The sequence below is a fragment of the Rhinolophus hipposideros genome (assembly GCF_964194185.1).
Source record: "Rhinolophus hipposideros genome assembly, chromosome: 17".
NCBI lineage: Eukaryota > Metazoa > Chordata > Mammalia > Chiroptera > Rhinolophidae > Rhinolophus > Rhinolophus hipposideros.
Genome location: NC_138063.1, coordinates 27596882 through 27616397, shown reverse-complemented (window position 1 = coordinate 27616397; position 19516 = coordinate 27596882).

Below are 19516 nucleotides of genomic sequence, written 5' to 3'. Positions count from 1 at the left end.
GTGTGCTCTCCTGTTGTAGTTGAGCCTTGATTGCTGTTGGCATGTCAGTGTGAGGGACTGACCATCAGACTGATTGGTCATTAGGACTGGCTGTGACTACAGTGAAGGAGCTATTGTGCAAGGCCTGACCCTAAGGAGCAAGATTTGATTTAGCAGTTTTCTGGTGCCTGCCAAGTCTGCCCTTTATGATTGTCATCTCTAGAGGCAATGGAAACCAGCCACCCAACATGCCACCCTGGGGACTCTGGGCAGGGAGTTTGTGGGGTAGGGGGAGAGTCCTGCTACAGGCCAAGTTCAACTGCAGCCTATGCCCTTCAGAGGGCCACCTGGAGTGAGCCACAAAGGAATCCACAAATGTCCACCACCTAAGCTTGGTCTTGAAGGTACCTGGGAGAGGCTTAGCTGTGAACAGAGGCCAGCGGCTCCTAGTGCCAGGCTTGGGGCTGCTTAGCAAGAGGTACAGTGAATGCCAAGCCCAGATGCTGCTTGTTTGGGGTCTGTGATCATTTGAGAGATTTTAGGAAAGTCCACAGCATGAGCTAAGACAGGCGTTTTGTATGGACAAGCCACTGGAAACAGCTTGGGTGGGCCCACACATTGGATTAGGCAGAGTCTCAGGGAATCACCAGGGCATGTGAATGATGTTAGCTAGGTTGATGGAGACTCATATATGGTGGCCACCTTGGTATGCACACTGAGAAGGGGGAGCTCAACAAAGGAACAATGACTTCAGCCAGCACTTCTGTCTGCGAGAGAGCTGTGCCTGGAGCCTTTGGAGCTGCTGCCCCAGTGCTGGAGTTCAGAGCAAGTGAGTTCATCAGTGAGTAAATCTGTGCATAGGCCATTTAAGAGAAATGCCTAGGATTCTAACTGCCCTTCGTCCCACTCAGCCACAATCTCTGCTGTTTTTCACAGTCAGAACTTATGGGGACTTCTCTCTGGGCATTGGAACCCTGGGCTGGGGAGCTTGTGGGGGGGCTGAGGACCTCACTCCTCAGAGAGGACCTCTGCAGTGGAGATATCTCTGCTGGTATTTAACTGTCACATATGGGTGTGGGACCAGCCCTTTCCACATCTCCACCCCTTCTACCAGTCTCGACATGGCTTCTTCTTTATATCCTTAGTTATAGGATTTATGTTCATCTAAACTTGAGGCAATTCTCAGTAATGTTTGTTCTGTCATTTAGTTGTAATTTTGATATTTTCATGAGATGAGGCAAGCACAGCATTTACCTACTCCAACATCTTCACTGGAAATCTTGCATGCTCTGCTTTAGCCGAATTCCATAAGTTTTGATATTTTGTGTCTTTATTTTTAACCATTTAAAGATATTTTCAAATGTATTTGAATTTTCCTTTGATAGTTATTTAAGAGTGCATTGTTTAATTTCCACATATTTATGAGTTCCAAATTGCTTTCTGTTATTGATTTCTGATTTTATTCTGTAGTGGTCATTGAGGTTTGCTTTATAGCTTGGCATATGGCCTATCTTGGCAGATGTTTTATGTGCACTTGACAAGAATATATTCTGCTGTTGTTGGACAAAGTGTTCTGTAGAAATCTATTAGCTCTACTTAGTTATACTGTCACTCAAGTCTTCTATCGCTTTGTTGATTTTTTACCTACTTGTGCTATCCATTATTGAAATCAATTACTATTGTCTATGTCGCCATTTATTTCTGTCAGTTTTTTGTTTGCTTGGGCATTTTAATTATTTTTTAATTGTCTTCTTTATGAGTCAAATTGTTTGTTTGCTTCATTAACTGTTATATTCTTAGCACCTAGAATGATGTATGTCACATAGTTGGTCATCATTAAATAATTAATGCATTAATATTTTATTAGTTATATTGCAGACCTTATGAATGAAAGAAGCAATAAAGAAAAATATGAGTTCAGTTTTGATACTTAAACTAACCTTTAACCACAAGCTTACACATCAAATTTTGGTCATTCATTTCCTCAACAAATGTTCTTGACCATAAGGAGGGCAAGCATAAGAGACTGGAAGGCTTCACACCACTTATTCACTGAGTAACAGAAAGAGAAAACTCATATGGCATATGGTGGGATGTCTGTGGTAGTAAGGAGAGCATGGATTTCAGTGTCAGCCTTGAGAGTTTAAGATCATTGGACATTCTGAGAAGAAGATACTCAAGAACCAGGAGCTTCTTTTTGAGGCTAGACGATAATGAATGTTCTAAAATAAGGCATAAAACCCTCAAATTTGCTTAATTGTACAATATTATACCATGAGGGGAGATTATTTTCTGACCTCAGCTGGTGATCAGTTTATGCCCTGATGTATGCAATTTCATGGTTTGTATCATTTTTTTTATCATGTCACTGCAGATGTTATTCTTACTCATATAAATGCCTAATCCTCTTGTTAGATACTACTTATCCCTGCTAATTATTTTTACTGTGTCTAAAGCAAGCCAGTAACAGCCAAGGATTAAGAATGAGAGTGACTTCTCCCTGGAGCCAAAACAGAAAAAAAAAAACAAGAAAACAAACCTCAAAGTTTATGGTAAAATATACTTTAGTTTATTGTATAAAAACTCCAGATAGCATTTTTCTAAAGGTGATGCTGCTTTATTAAAAGAAGATACTCTCCTTGTTTATTTGTATGTCACCTTGCTTATATCATGCTCACGAGAGATAAACCACAACTTAATTTCTCAACAAACGGGAAAAAAAGAAAATATACCTGTATATCACTTCCTACAAATGTCCTCAAACCTATTAATTGCTCATTCATACACAGATACCCTATGAACCCTCTCATACGGGAGGCAAAGTATGGAACACTGAGGATTAATGAGACCAAGCAAAAAAGGAAAACAGAAAAAGAAGCAAAAAGGAAAAAAAAATATTCAGCATGTGCCTATGGAGCCAATAGGTAATCCAACATTGTGCTAGCCCTTTACATATAAACAAGGAGTGAGGTTTCCATGTTCTGCCAGTAAGTTTATAAGAACATAGGAGAGTCACTCTACATCTCCAAGTCTCAGAGGCTGCTCAGTTATGAAGGAAAGAAATTTGGTTCAATTTCAGGCCTGTCTATCTGGTATGATTATAGACACAAGAAATACAAGGTGAATGAGACACCCTTCCAGTCCTAAAGGAGATTTAAGTTGGTGGGTCAGACCAAATTTTATCAAATGTCTCCTCTAGATGTCAAGGAAACCATAGAATCTCAAATATGAAAAGAAGTTAGAATTCATCTAGTTCAAAGTGTTCACTTATTTATGAGTCTCTATTCTAATATTCTTTGAAGTGGATTGAGGTCATCCTGAGAAACTCCTCAGAGGTAGGGGATTTTTCTATCTCACTAGACAGCTCTTTCCAATATCCTGGAATGCCATCAGTAGAACTCGCACTTAAGAATAACATGCAGGAAAAAATAAACCTAAAACATAATCTCAATGAAAATGAGGAGCAACAGCTGAGATCCAGTGGGAAGCAGACAGGATCCTAAGTTAAAAAATACAGCTTCCAGGGGAAAATGAGGGGATACATATATTTTGAGGATTCCTGGGTGCCAGATGAGGTAGTAGGTTTTTTTTGCTGACAACAGGCAAGTGAGGCAGATAGGACTTGTCCATTTTACATATAAGAAAACTGAGCTTTAAAGGAGGAATAGTTTGATCATTGTTACAAGATTGTAGGTAGCAGAGACAAGGTTTAATTCCTTGGCTCTGAATATCTTGAGCACAGTATACAATGCTGCCTCCCTCTGCTTATTGTGTCCCCATCTGCTTGTCTAATTTTGCTGTGTAATTTGGGGCTACTCATTTAACATCACTGGGGCCTAATTTTCCTCTAGCTCAAAAGTGGTGATATTTCCTCAGCACAAAATTGTAATATATACAGTAAACCTCACGTTTATTCGCTGTACAGAAGTTAGCACCTCAAGAGTCTATTTCTCATTAGAAGTTCTGACCATGTAGAAGCACCTAAATATCCTGATGCCATTCTCGTTCTGGGCAGGGATGATTTACCATGGCTTAGTAATGTGTGGCCAAGATATAACCACAGATAACCACAAATGATCTATATTGGACAAAGAGATACAAAGTGGATGGTACTTCTCATTTATTCAATACCAGTGGCCAGTTCATAGCACTTTAAGACTAATACTAAAGTTAAATAAAAAGTGGTAACTGTACATTTGAGATCACTTATCACATAATGTAGTAATCTCCACTCTGACATGTTTCAACACGCTTCCTGCATTGTGAGGTCTGTTTCCGTGGTTTTTGAAGCATATGACACACCTAATAAGGCTGCTTTACAAAAATAAGCTTTGCTACTGAACTTGTGTAATTAAATATGTTTATTATTATAGAGATACAATTTACTGGCTCTCTGAAAGCTAGTTGTATAATTAATAATGAAACCTGTTTTAATGAACATTTATTAGCAGTATGAAATACAAATATCTTGTAGATTAGCTACCATCTAGGAAAACTTCATTCATTCCCTGAGATTAAAAAGCCCTGCATTACCACTTTGGGTGTTGTGGTCTTGACAGCTCAACAATCTGCTCTGTAAAAATTCATTAATTTGGACCCCCACCAATATGGACACTGATAATTCAGAAGGTAGTGGGACTGAAGTTTGCCCTTGTACTATCTATGAAAAAGAGTTTGCTAAATAAATTAATCACGTAAGCCAGAGTATGTTTAACCACTTAAAATAATTTTCTTTCAAATATCTAGCACCAGGATTTGCATATTAACAATTAATATGCCAATTACAAATGAATCCTATTAATTCATTCAAAGGGATTCAGTGTCTTCCTTACCAAAAGTATGACTGAATTAATGTTGGAAATGTAGTAAGTATAATGTGATGTATTAAGAACTTGAATAGATACAAAGAAACACAGGAAGTGAACAATTTTCCCGAGAATGTTGTATTCTAGTCCAGTGTTTCCTAACACTGGCTGCATATCAGGAACATCTGGGAATAATTTTTAAATTGTTAATGTACAGGCTCTACCCCTAAGAGTTCTGATTAAATTAATTTGGGTTGAGGCCCAGGCAAATATTTAAAAGTGATTACTTGGAGTTAATGCATTATAGTTCTTCAAATAGTCTTTTAAAATGCAAATGCTCCTGTGACTAATAATATATTAAGTTGTTGTCTGATGTCCTATCTTCCTGATAAGTACCATTATCAAGGCTGCTTTCTTCTAGTCTCTGGGTTCTGTGTCCAGCAAGGACCTATAGGTATGGCCTGTACTATCCTTAGATTGAGCATATGCCCCTGATGGTCCTGGACAGTCCTCAATTATGCTTGCCATTCTGGCATAATTCTTAATGGTACAGCCTCCATGCATTTTCAAAAGTGTCTTGGTTTGGACATTAAATTACATGTCACCCAAAGTCTCCTATCAATATCAAAGTCCTCCTTAATCATCTCTTGAACCCACCTTTTCCTGTCTATCCACACAAAGTCTCTTCTATCCCAGGACTATTTTATCTCCTGCATCCACACTCATTATTTCCCAATACCTCACTATGGGATTGATTCTCTCCCTGCAATTGATCAAGTTATCACCACAGCCATTAAAATGAACCTTAAACTATTCAGCGTGGTAAGCCATGTCCTGTAAGGACTTGTTCTCTGCTCATTTCCAGACCTCATCTCTAGCTCCTCTACCCTTAGACAGTCCAATAAATCCCTCTTTTAGTTTCTCAGTGTCTCCAAGCATGCTATATTCTCTTCCCAGATTCACTTTCTCCCCTTCCTCAAGTAGCAATCCCAGCACTAAACAGAAGAATCATACTCTTAATGAAGTACCCTGTAACTTTCCAGGGAACAACTAATGTGGGGTGATTTCTTTGCACACACCTCTCTTATGGTTGTGTTCACATTGCTCTGTATTTGTTGGTTCAGCTGTTTATGTTTACTTTCATATGCCTGTATTGACCAACTATACTGTGGAATAGAACTCATATATTTTTGTTTGTTTGTTTTGTTTTCCCTGCCTCTGTTTCAGGATCTCTACTTAGTAAAAATATTCCTCAATATTGGAGATAAATTCAAAATACTCATCTAACATGGAATGTGCTGAGCTAAACACTGTGCTTTTCCTGGATCCTCTGGGTCTGACAGTGTGTGAAGTTGTTAACATTTTGCCATGACTTTGACTGAATAGCTTGCCCTGCATCCAGGTTTAAATAACATAGATATTTTAATGTGGCTTATATTCCTCTACAAGTGGGAATATTAACTATACACTGATTTGAAGATGATTAGTTCTAAGATATGATAATTATTACAAATATTGTAAGGAATGTCACCATTATTTCTAGTTTCCACAAGATCCTAAATAAACTAGCAATAAAATATAAAATACACACACATACAGAAATCATAGCTCTCATTCCAAAATACACACTAATTGCTGAGAATGAGATATGTCTTCCAGCCAATATATTTAAATTTTCATACTTACTGATGGCCTTCCCTAAGTTTTGTCAAAAATTTCTTTATTGAAATAGTTATAAGGAGACCAATTCTGTTAAAACCAGAAGTAACCTTGGCTTAAATTCAAGAAATTTTAAGCTTAAAAGTTGAAGTCTGTTGAGAAAGTTAATATTTAATTGACTTTATTTGACTGGTCTTGTCAGAAGCCTTTCTATTCAGATTTGCTGTGTTTATTTAGAGCCACTTTTTCAATTAAGAATGATTTCCAACAAATAAAAATAAGTTTGCAGTAATTGTTTAAATTTTGTATATTACTTTTGTAAAAGGTGTTATGTAAGAGAAAGAGAAAAAGAAGGAGAGAGAGAGAGTAGAGAAATATCAATTCAGAAATAATGAAAATCTGCTTTAAAAATATAAGAAACCCTATGTGATATTGTAGGCTGCACCATTTACAATGACAAATTAGTTTCATAAAGCTGATTGTGGTTCTGAAAGCTTTTATTTATTTAACTATTATAAAGATATTAATAACTAACACTTTGATAGTCACTAATATTTGAAGCACAGATTTTGCTATGTGACTATGTAAGTCTATAACAAGAATCTGAAATTTGGCAAGGAGCAGAGAAAGTGGGGAGTTAGTAATTATTGTGCTTGGAGAAAACGAAAGCTGATGGTCGTTAACTGTGCATGTGTAAGAGGAGACAAGTAGGTGATTTCATTGTGAATGCTGAATAGTGAGACAGAATCTCCAATTTCTGTCTATAGTTTGGACCCAAAATATATAGATATCAAAAAATTTCAAATTAAAATACTTTGTCTAGGTCTTGAGGAAATTGGAAAGTGGTTGGTAATTGTACAACAATCATCTTGAGGGCTTATATTTCCCCATCCTCATACTGCGAGGCAAATTTACTTTCTTGGCTGAGCATTATTGGAGTGCATTGGTAATGAGACAGAAGATGGAAGTTATGAACCAAAAGCAGGTAAACACATCCTGAAATGAAGAAGAAAATTTTATGCAAAGTTTATCAACACTATACAATGTGATTTCAGGGGCATTGAGAATATCTCTCCTAAATTACTCTCCTATTTTCTAAGCCTAAACAACCCCTCCTTTAAAATGTAAGCTCTCCAACACAGATGTGCTGCTTGATCATTTATTAGCCTCAGAAAACTGTATGATTAAAGAAAAATAAAAGATGGCAAAAGAAGGGAATGGGCTGGAGACAGGAAAAGATCATACAACTACCTGAAGTATGGAAGAGAAAGAACTGTGAGAGCTAGAGAGAGGACACACATTGGTGAATGGAGTGGAAAGACACTTTGCCAACTTCAGAATTTTGGTGTGTTAATAAACCAATAGATATACCATGCCCTTGATCAGAGGCTTTGTTTAAAATGCATAAACGGCTTCCTTCAAAATCTTTTCAAAGTGTCAAACATGATAAATTGGGAAAACTGCCAATTTGTTCTACATTTGACCTTATAGGTAGCAAATATTCCTTGGTTTATTCATATCTGAACAGATGACAATGCAGCTGTGATTGTGAGATGCAAGCATATTTCCCAAACCACCTCCTTCCTCCCCTCAAATCAGCCATGCACCCAGGAACTTTCAAACAAACCAAACTTTAGGTTTCTTATATGGACAGTTCCATTTCTAGTGACAGGGAGTAGTAGAAGCCCAAAAAGTGAATATCGTTTAAAACATAGGACTTGGGGAATTTCCAAGGATCTATTCCATTAATAGGGCATTGAATTAGGGGACATGGGCCTTATCAATCTCCAATTAATAATTATAAATTATTAACTTCAAAGATTGTCTATATAAGTCATTACTTGAAGTATAGTCAGAAATTAAAGTTTCTGTGGACCACAAAAAATAATGTAAGCTGAAGACCACAAAACCACAGATATAATGTTTATTCAATGTTCATAATGAAATTATCTATCTCTCTATATGCCTTTGCCCATAAAGAGCCCATTTATTTTGTGGGTTTAAAAATAGCCTTTGCAGAGTTGGACACATATTTTGAAGCTAGTTAATCTGTTTGTGCAGAAATTATCTATAGCATAGCCACACTTGCAGTCATCAAAAGTAACATTTCAGCAAGCAATTTAAGTTACAGAAAGAAAATCAACTTACATCACATTTTCAGATTACAGATGGCAACAGATAGTACCAAGAAATCATGGTCTTGGGCCAATCACCAACTCTAGAGTGGGAACAGAGAGCCTTTCTCTCCCCGTACTATGATACTTCAGTTATGTCCTGGGTCACATGTCCTGCTCCTTATGTGGCTTTATCAATTTTATCTCCTGAAAATTCCTTCATTAATGACCTTTTGAAAGGTAACTTAAATCCTTCTTGAAAATACAAATGCTCCTTGTACTCAATCTTCTCCCCTGAGCTTCTCTGGTAGGTTCACTTTGAGCTCTCTGGAACATGTTTCTCAGTTTCTCTGCCCAGAAGAATGGAATTGGAGGCTGCCGGATCATACTTGCAAACACAGCTGTGGTGGGAAAATTTTATTCTTCTTGTACAAATGCCTGTAGAAGAAAGTGATGGATAAAATCCTGCCACCTGGAACAAATGACTTCACACATTTAATGTAGTTTTCTCTATGAAAGTATTTACTAGTTTGAGAAACATTAAATCTTCCAGTTGTCAAGTGATTATAATTCTGCCACTGTGTTCTATACGTAGTTTTGTACCATTATCATGCAAAGAGTCTGACCAAGATCTGATTTAAGTCACAACTAGGCACTTGGTCCAAATTCTTACCCAGTTTCCAAGTTATTTCTGACCTAGGAGTTCCTTCTATTCATAGATACATTTCATTGTAAAACCCGGAATTGTCATGGGCTTATAATCAACATCCACAAAGTCCTCTCCAGAATCCCAGAAGTTGACTCCTATACATATCTCCTGGGCCAGAATTTCATTCCACTTCAGGCTTCCACCAATAAGGCCCGTTGACTGGTCTGGCCTCCCTGAGAGGTGAGGTGACAGTTCTCTCAAAGTAAGGAAGAGGAAGATACAGTCTGCTGAGTGGACATGTAGTGGTGCTGGACATAGACACTTGGACATACAATTAGGTATGCTTTGGTTTGATATTTTACACTGCAAGAATGTCACGTAGGCCCTCATTTTATCAGGTGGAGCACTGAGTTTATTGCCAGGGGAAGGCACTAAATATCTACTCCAACTCTACATTCACTCCCATCTATACCCCAACTTCAGAAGAAGTTGGCACTGGGATTTTCTTAAAAGACTTTCAGTGAGCCTAAACCAAGAAAGAGACATTCTGCAGAAAATGGGAACATAAAAGTCATTTCCTCTATCTACAACTGACATCAGTTCTGTCAACTTAATCATATTTTAGATCCAAAGAAATTCAGTCATGTGAGGAAATAGTTACAGATCCAGTTGGTAACTTATCTATTACCCATGTACTGCACTCAGGTAGTTAGCAAGTCTCCAGCCTTCTGCTTTTCCTGAGAGTCTTTGCAGGAGACCTGGCTGTCTGTTTCTTTGCTGTAAACTAGTCAGTTTAAAAGCAGTCCTAGGAATGGGACCTGTTCAGGGAAGAATGGATTTTATGCCCTGCTTATTGCCTTCCAAATGCCAGGAGCTTTTCAGAGTAATAGCAACTGGTGTAAAAAGAGAATTTGAAATAAAAGAAGCTTTTATTGCCCCAGAAAGAGGCTGCCCATAAACTTTCCACCTGCCTTTACCACTGGGAAATGTGTATGTGTGTGTATATCAACAATTTCTGGCCAATGAGAATTTACCTTTCCTATTAGCCTCATATCCTCCAGAAAAATGTACATGATAAAAAGCAGAGCAAGAAAACAGGATCAAACCTCTTTAATTGCAGTTGTCAAATGTATTCCAGCTTAACACTTCATGCATTCTGTCATCAAGAGGACATTTTACTGCTGGTGCTGATGCTTTACCCTCATGCAAAAGCTTTCATCTTGGAATATCAAAGATTTCTGCAAATACTAATTCATTAATTAAGCCTCTCAATGACTGTTCAGAGAAAGAGAAAAAGAAAAATGTCTTTCAAAAAAAGAAGAAAAAAAAAGAGAGATACATGAAATTAGGGTTGTTTGGGTGGCAGCCTCAGTGAACAAAGGATGCCATTTCACTCCTGTCATTGTGACCCCCCACAGATCAGTCACTGAATCCAGAACAGACCTTTGTATGAAGATGCAAACATTTTTCAGATCAGTGTTTCATAGGTTTGTCTTTAGTTTCTAATGAACCTTCTTCGTGGCATTCGGTCACATCATTTGTCTCTAATTCTGTTGTTCCTTTGTTCTCCTTTTATAATAGAATGTGAAACCTTGTGAACCTGCTGAGATCACTCGGTTTACTTCTGAATTGCATTAGAAAATGTGGTGCTAAAACCCCACCCCTAGGGAGTGGGAAACCTATGCTGGATCTAAGCCAGGTTTTCAATAAACTGTCCTCAAATGCAAAGCCAATAAAAATGTCTGACTATTTTAGTCGGTGCTGAAACTCAAAATAAATCAAAATAAAATATTGTTACCCCAAATCAACATATAACATTATCTATTCTTTCCACTACTCAACAGGTATAGTTTAAATAGTAGTCATAGCCAATCTAGAACCAGTATGTAGCTGTTGTTTAGGATTTTTTGACCTGTAGCTTATTATCACACAGGCCTTTATCTGCTTTGAAAGAAAGGATTAGGAGGTATTATAGGGAAAATATACTAGAAATATGTGCCCTACTAGAATTACAACTGCTCCACTTCTAGACACATGCCAGTCTAATTGTTACAATTTCTGAATCCATCCAAATTCATCTGAGGGTTACCAGTATCATCATTGGTAATGTCAGAAAGAATTTTATTAATGGGCCATGAACACCCCAGGAAGTAGTTTGTAAACCCACACTTAGACCAACTATGACTAAGCCCCTTAAACATTATTTATTGAGTACATACAAGGTACAGGCCCTCTGTTGGTATCACATTTGATTCTTTCAGGGTTCTTAGAAATTAAAACCTATGTCTACAAAACCCACTCTATGGTTTAATTATTTCTATTAATAAATTAATTTTCTAATTCTCCCTCTCTTTCTGTCTCTCAACTCTCTTCCAACAATGTAATAGAGTGGTTGAAAGTGAAGGAAGACAGGGAGGATGTGATTCTCAGCTTCATCCCATATGACGATGTAACCTTGGGAAAATTTACTTAACTTCTCTTAAGATTTACTTTTTTATCTGCAAAATGGAAGCAATCCCTGTATTACCTTGTTGAGTGGCATACAGTCGGTACTCAATAAATGTCATTTATGTGGACACACAGACACTCACATTCACATATGATCTACTCTTCTCAGAGCAGATCCTACTTACCACATTGTATGAGATTCGAAACCTTCATGAAAGAGAGGACTATACCTAGAGTCCACCCATAAATACATTATGTAAAATATATCCCTACATCAAAACATGTTAAATGGTATATAGCTATAGATATAGACATAGACATAGACATAGACATAGACATAGACATAGATATACCAAGGGACAAAATCTGATCAATGCCCAACAAGCAGAATTATCTTTTAGAAAGAGAGCAGAATAGACAATCCAAAAATAATGCTAACCACTCTTACCCAGTGTAATGCCTTCTGCAGTCCAGTGGTTAAGGCAAAGATCAAATTATCCTGAATGGAGAGAAAGCTTCAGGAATCTACGACAAGTTCCCTTCAAGATAAAGACTCAGGTCTAGTTTCCTCCTAGCCACAGTGATAGACAAATCTTTTTCATTTTTGTTACCATTTATCATGCATTCATTAAGTAGTATCTGTTTGCTTGATTCTTCATTAAAATATGTTTAGGAAAATTCAAAGAGTAAGATCCCTTCCTTCAAACACTTTGTGTTGTAGTTGAGCTGTCAAAGTATGTGTTTGTGAAAAGCTCTATCATAATACAGAACTATGCATCATTAATTTTAAAGTGATTGACTGTTTTGGCTATGAAAATTCAGAGGAGAGAATGAAAACACTGTGGGCTAACCTGATCAGGAAATATAACATGATAGAAAAACATGATATGAGCTTTTCCAGTAAGACTGGAAGAGAGAATCTGAAGGAAACAATTTGGGTATATACATAAGAGTAAATCGCACAAACACAATCAGGGAGCTAAATGACTAATGCGTGTAAAGTGTGGAAAATAAGAGGAGGCTCTGCTAGGCAGAATGGATAAGCAAATTGCATTTTGGTTTTTTGAACTTTATGTCAATTAAAATTATCACATTCTGGTGAAAAGATTTGAAAGATTTACATGAGCTAATTAGAAAAATAGTAAAAGACAGTTTGACTGTAAAAAAATATGAGTCAATGATGAGGTAAGTGGCTATTCGAAGACTAACACAATTTGAGTTACATTAATAGAAGTATGATGCCTTGAAAGCTAGATTAATAGACCATGGTTAAAGAACTGCGCTTAATTCCAGATATCATATTTTAGTTACAAACTAAATCCATCACAAATGAATCCAGGCAAGACATTGAACTACCAACTAGTTTTGTAATTAAATTACTAGAAATCTCCAATTCTTTTGAGAAATGGTTGAGGTTAGTAGAAAACAGGTGTCTCAAAAATTTTTGAGGATTGTATGTGGAAGAGAAGTACTCTCAAAGAGAGTAGGAGTGCACTGCAAGAATCTATTGGACTTCTCAACACAAATGCTTTTTTTATTACTTACAGCTACATAAAATGAGAGATGATGAGGATGCTATCACTAGAAATATTACATCTGAACTAAATGACCATATTTATCTGAACTAAACAAGGACATCATATTTACTGGGAAATTGCACTATAAGAACTCAAAGGTCTTTCTGACAATAGAATTTTATTAGTATTTTAATTCCATCCATCAAACTACTTTGCTCAGACAAATGATACTCCTGTGCATCATTTTAATCAAGTACTAAATTATGTGGCTGGTTTCCACAACAGAAACTTGCAATCGAAATATTTGAGAACTACCCATTAGAAATCTTCTATTTGTAGTGGAAGACATTTTCCATGTTTTCTCTGCTTGGAAAAGAAGAAGACTTCTGAATTTGAAACCAAATCAACACAGAGTTAAGTTTTTAATCAAGCTATCTGGTATTTGTTTTCAAAGAAGGTAGAAGTTGGAGAAATACAACGACCTCTCTTTGCATTTTTATGACAATAAGATTGCACAATGGAGTTTTATGTCACCTATTTGTAATGAAAAGTCTTTTTTTTTATCCCATTCATAAGACTCTCTCATTGTTAGACTTGTTAGCTTAACCCTAACATCTTCAAATTCAAATGGTTTTATTATCATTATTAAAAACAGAAACACCTGTTTGTGAACTGGATGATCAAATAATGACTATATGTTTTAAGGAAGGTTTTGCATTAACATAAAGTCATTAATGTAAATGCAAATGACCCAGGGCACCAAATCTGAGTTTAGTAAAGTGGCAGTATAAACCCATCCAGTCTGGGGATGTTTGAATTTCACTCATGCACAGATTGGAATTTCCATTAATCTATCATACATGGCTTCTGATACTCAATTCTGCATGCCACTCTACAAGTAAAATTTTCCTGCTTCTGTTTCCTCCACCTTTACCTTCCGAATGAATATGTTGGCTTACGTTTCTGTGAATTAAGTTATGCTGGTTTTCTTCCAGCTCATACAGTGAGTTATGAAAAGAAAATAGTTGAGTTTATTTGCATGACCTTTTATATTCATTTTGCATGAAATAAAATCATGTGCTTTTCTCGTAAAAAATACTAATGCCACTCAGCAGTGTATAGGGTTAATTGTTATTTTAATGAGAGTGACATGCGGCACTGGGTAAGAATATGATTTTAAAAGCTACAAGCTATAAAGGTCACATATCAGTGAAGTGGCAAGTTTTTACGGCATATTGCTAGGAACCTCGTCCATTCTATGCTCACAGTGATATTATTCTTTGCCTAGTACAGGCCATATGCTCTGACAGCCTACCAGAATTTTTTATTACAAAACACTGTGTCTTAAAATCTTTCCAAATAACTCAATGTCCAACCATGGGATTATGTGATTGGAACAACCTTAGATGTAGACAGCATATCAAAGATTAATAGTTAAACTAATTAAGTTACAGTCCAATGCTAGAAGTCCAGATCAGATGTCATTAGATATCTACAGAGGTAACGCCATTGGGTAAATGTCCTCGTCTGTGTGCTCACAATTCCAAATAGTACTGAATGTTACAAAGATAGTACACAGGATTATGTCACAGGTGGTGACACTTAAATAGGTGCTTTTGGAAGGCCTCCGTGAAGACAGAGCATCTGAACTTAAACTTCCATTGTCCTGAGGAGCCAAAAGAAAAGGTTAAGCTCAGGCAGAGGGGCATAGCAAGTCACAAGAATGAAACTAAAGTGTTCTGTTGGGGGAAATAAAAAAAAGGTGTAGACAAGACCAGGAAGAGGAGAATGTAACAGAAAAGACAGGGAGTTGCTCATTCTGGGGACTGGGAGGCCACCAGAACATAAGATATGGAATTGAATTTAATTCTAAGGAAAATAGGAAGGCATCAGTGAGGTTCAAATATGAAGGTGACATAATTCTAAGTAATGGCTGCTATGGAGAAAGGACTATAGGTTGGCAAAAGTAGAAGGAGGGAGACCAGTTAGAAGGGTTTTAATGTTGTCCAGCTGAGAGATGATGGTGGCTGAATTGAGCATCAGTGGAGGTGAAGAGAACTAGACAGATCTGGAGTAAATTCTGTGCTGAAAGCAGGAAAGACAGTGGCTGCATTGCCTAAATAAAGACAGAATTACACCCCTTGCAAAATGAAATTCAGTATTTTTGTCAGTCTTTCAGCTCCTTTGACCTTTTGCACAAACTTCTTGGAAAGGAGAAGATATGATTAAGAATAATTTTCCCTTGTATCTTCAAACAGAATACAAAGATAGCTATTTTATGCCAAGAATGAGTTTGCTTTAGAAATCTGTTTCTACAGGAACTATGGCTTTTAAATGTCTCACTTCCATAAATTTTAAATTAACAATTGGTGAGCTTAATGATCACTGGAATTTATACTTGAAGATCTTTGGGGAGATGAGTTTTACAGACACTCACCTAGAAATTAACAAAATTCTGCAGTAACTGACAGAATATAAAAATGCTGGTAAGATGAGAAAAGGGCCTTTAGTGAGGGGATCCTCCCTATTTGCAACAGGTCAGGGGTTCAGAGGAGTCACCTGGCTTTGCTCAGTGACCAAAAGAATTTAAATTTGAAATCAGACTAAAGGACATCATGATCATGAGAAAAGACTCACTGGGGCTTAGGCAGTTGGTACAGAATTCCTAGCTGCTTATTATGTAAGGATAATTTCATCTGCTTTTAGGCAATAAAGGAGAAAATCAGTCTCTGTTTTCGTGATTTGCCAATTTTTCTTCTGCACAGCCTGCTTAGCCATTATCTGGTTACAGGAGTCTGAAGCATGTGTGAAAAATCAGCCCATTGCTGGTCCTTGCTGGATAGGGACGTTATCTTCTCTACACAGGGGCTGTCACAGGCTTCTAATAGAGCCCTGTGGAGATAGGAGGTTATTGGGCCAAGGACCTTGTTTCTTTTTAATTCTTTCCTTTTACAAATGATTAAAGATAAGTTTCCTTTTTTTTTAAGAGACAGAATCCAGAGAATTTCTAATATGTACATCTGACATTTTTTTCTTGTTTTCCCCCCATCTTTTCCGTGAATTCTTAACATCATGTGTTATATTTTTCCTGTACTTCTCCTACCAATAGTGCTCTTAGTAATATCATTTGCAAATCATACATTACCAAACCTTTCTGAGAGTTTATAAATAATAAGTGATGAGCCTCAGTAAGGGGGGGTCCACTGAAATCTCCATTCTCAAAAACCATACCCAAGGTTTAGGAGGAAGAATAACTTCTGTGCACCCCCACTGGTCTTTTGTCTCTTGCCGTAAATCTGGAGAAAGAGAAAACATCTTCCAGGGCAAAAGTCAGAAGTGAATATGGCAAGTAGCTCAACTGATGCTGCTTGCAAAAGCTGCTGTCATAAACCTTGTTGGACCAAGTACTGAAGCTTTCCTCCTGTCACTAGTGAAGCTCAATTCTCTGACAACCGTTTTTCGGCAGATGAGTAAGACGCTGTCATTAGGAACAAGCGATATGGTCAAACACATGGTTCCCGACACATTAGTAGAGTACTTGCCAATACTACCCTCATCCACATGGTTAAGAACTCATGGGCTGAGGAGTCATATATAGGTTTAAACTGGAAAATAAAGAAATGGTACACGATCAGATGAAATTGATCAATTCCTAAGAGTCCAAAGAAAATGGTTATTTTCCCCAAGAATAAGGACTGGTCTCCTGCTCAGACCTAGAATGCACAGCCTCACTCTCTTTGGACACTGGCATACTGAATGCCGTAGTGACGTTCTGCTATTTCTAGATATCATCCTTTTCAAGGAAATGGCTTGGAACAGGCTGCTTTATTTGACTTTTGGAAGTGGCAGTGTCTGAACCAGAAAAGTCCGGTGACTTCTGTAATGAGTCTTGCTCAGACACTCAAAGCATATGTTGGAGCCAAATGACCATGAGAAAGAAGCTGGACGATATGCTTACACATACATATACATACTCACATACACATACATATAAACATTAATGTGCATATGAAGAGTCATATGCAGACACATATCCACATAGCTATGTGGATATCTGGAGCCCTTTCAGTATCTGGAGCCCTTACTGAGAGCTGGATGTCTAAGGTAGGGACACAGATAGGAAATAGAAAATGGTGAACATCGTCAACTTCAACATAGTCAAGTTGGCTTCACAGAATTCAACTGGATGATTGTGATTATATCCAAAATGAGATATGAAATGGCTTCTTAAGCAGTTTATTTTTCCTGTGCAAATTTGCCACTAAGTAAGTCCAGGTTCAAAAAGGGTGGTTCTAGCCCCTGAAGGCATTGTAACAACACAATGTGTATTTCTGATTCCTCGCCACCAGTGTGACTGTCTTTGCTTCAGTTTACAGAACTTCATGTACCTATTCTGGGAACTAAAGCTCTGTTCAGGGAATGAGGAGGGGCTGGAGATGGAAGGAAACTTCCCTTTTTTTTTCTAGTAATACCCTATGCCTTCCATCATTATAGCACTAACCTCAAATTATTGTAATACGTCTCTCTCTCACTACTAGCCTGGAGGCTATCGGAAGGCAGGAGTTTTTTCTATATACTACCTAATAAGGCCTCACACAGTGCCTGGCACATAGTAGGTTCTCAATGGTGGCTAAATAAATCACACATGATACATAGTGTTAAATGTTTTAATTTAGTGTGAATTCTTATTCTTAAGGATGTATTCATTTATTCACAAAATGTTATTAGCACATGCCATTTATGCTTGGTAGGTCAGAAGGGAAAAGAAAATGAAAAGAAAGACAAATAACTTGGTCTTGAAAGGTTAATTTACAAAGACTCTGTGTGTGTGTGTGTGTGTGTGTGTGTGTGTGTGTGTGAGAGAGAGAGAGAGAGAGAGAGAGAGAGATACTGAGAGAATGGGTTTAGATGGGGCTTAAATAATTGCCAAGATTTTATGCATTTGTAGTTGTAATAAAATGTATAACTTAATCTATGTTAATTTTAATAATATGCTATATTTTCTAGACTCTGATTTTGATCATCATCCCTAAAAGAGGGATAGGTTCTTATAATATTTTTGTTTCTAATAGCAGAACTTCATTATTTCATTATGGGGTAGAAGTCAGAGAGAATGTATTTACACCGGACTTGGAGCTTTTTAGAAGAATGCTACATGGTTATAGATTTGTTTGTGTTTTCCCATTTTATGCATCTTGCTCATCCCTGGTCCCTGTGGGCAGCCAGAATGAAAGGTCAGGTTACTGTCAACTGTGAGAAAGGCTGTTTCAGAAATGTTTCCAGCTGAGATCTCCCAGGAGATGTCACACCATGACACGGGGAATAAGGTCTTAGGGAAATGCCTTTAAAATTCATATGTAAATATGCTATGTGATTATGTGCATGTGGGTGTCGTGTTTGCATGAGTATGTGGAAATATGCATATGGTGTGTATGTGAGAGCATGCAAATGTGTGCATTGTGTGTGTGTTGTGTATGCATGTGTCGTGTATAGTGTACATGTTTATGTATGTTGTATTGTGTGTGTTGCGTGTATGCATTGCATGTATATTATTGTATTTAGTTGTATATTTATTGTATATGTAGGAAATTGTGTATGAGCTCTGTGTGTGTGTGTATGTGTGTGTGTGTGTGTGTGTGCACGAGCGCGTGCATGGCAATCTTCCATTTTTTTCCAAATATATATTCAGGAAGTGAAAGAAAATGTGTCAGTATCTGTGGAGAATACAGCCACAAATTAAATAGATTAAAAAACAACCTTTCCTAGGTTGTCAGAGAAAATGTTGAAGGGTTTACAAAAAGGGAAAGAAATCTCTCGGGCAACCATATCTATATTTGCATTGCTTGTTTCAGAATAAAGACCAAAAACCCCCTCCTATAAACCAAATACATCCACGCCTCACGCTCCTGATACAGAGTCGTATTTTGAAAAATGCTTGTTGGTTTCCCCTCCGTGATGTGTTTGCCTGTGACATTTTAAGATCACAAATTGCTGCTAGGAAATACTCCCTCTTTTCATATTTACACTTAAAAAACCTTTTCTTCTTAATGGTTAATTAGGTCACTAATCAAAAGAAGCTCTTAAGAGGAAAATGAAATGTTGACATTTTGCAATTATTTGCTACTGTGAATAATACATAAACATACTACTTATGGAGAAAGTAGCTTTCAAACTCTTTTTCTGCGGTGAAAGCTCCTGCTGACAGCAGAATCCCTGTGCCTTGGGTGATAGACCGCCATACTTCCTCCTTCCCTCCCTGTATTCAGTTTGGGTCACTTATGCGTCATTACACTGTGCTTTTCCAAAATGCAGAATCAGTGGTTAAGTGTGTGTGTGTGTGTGAAG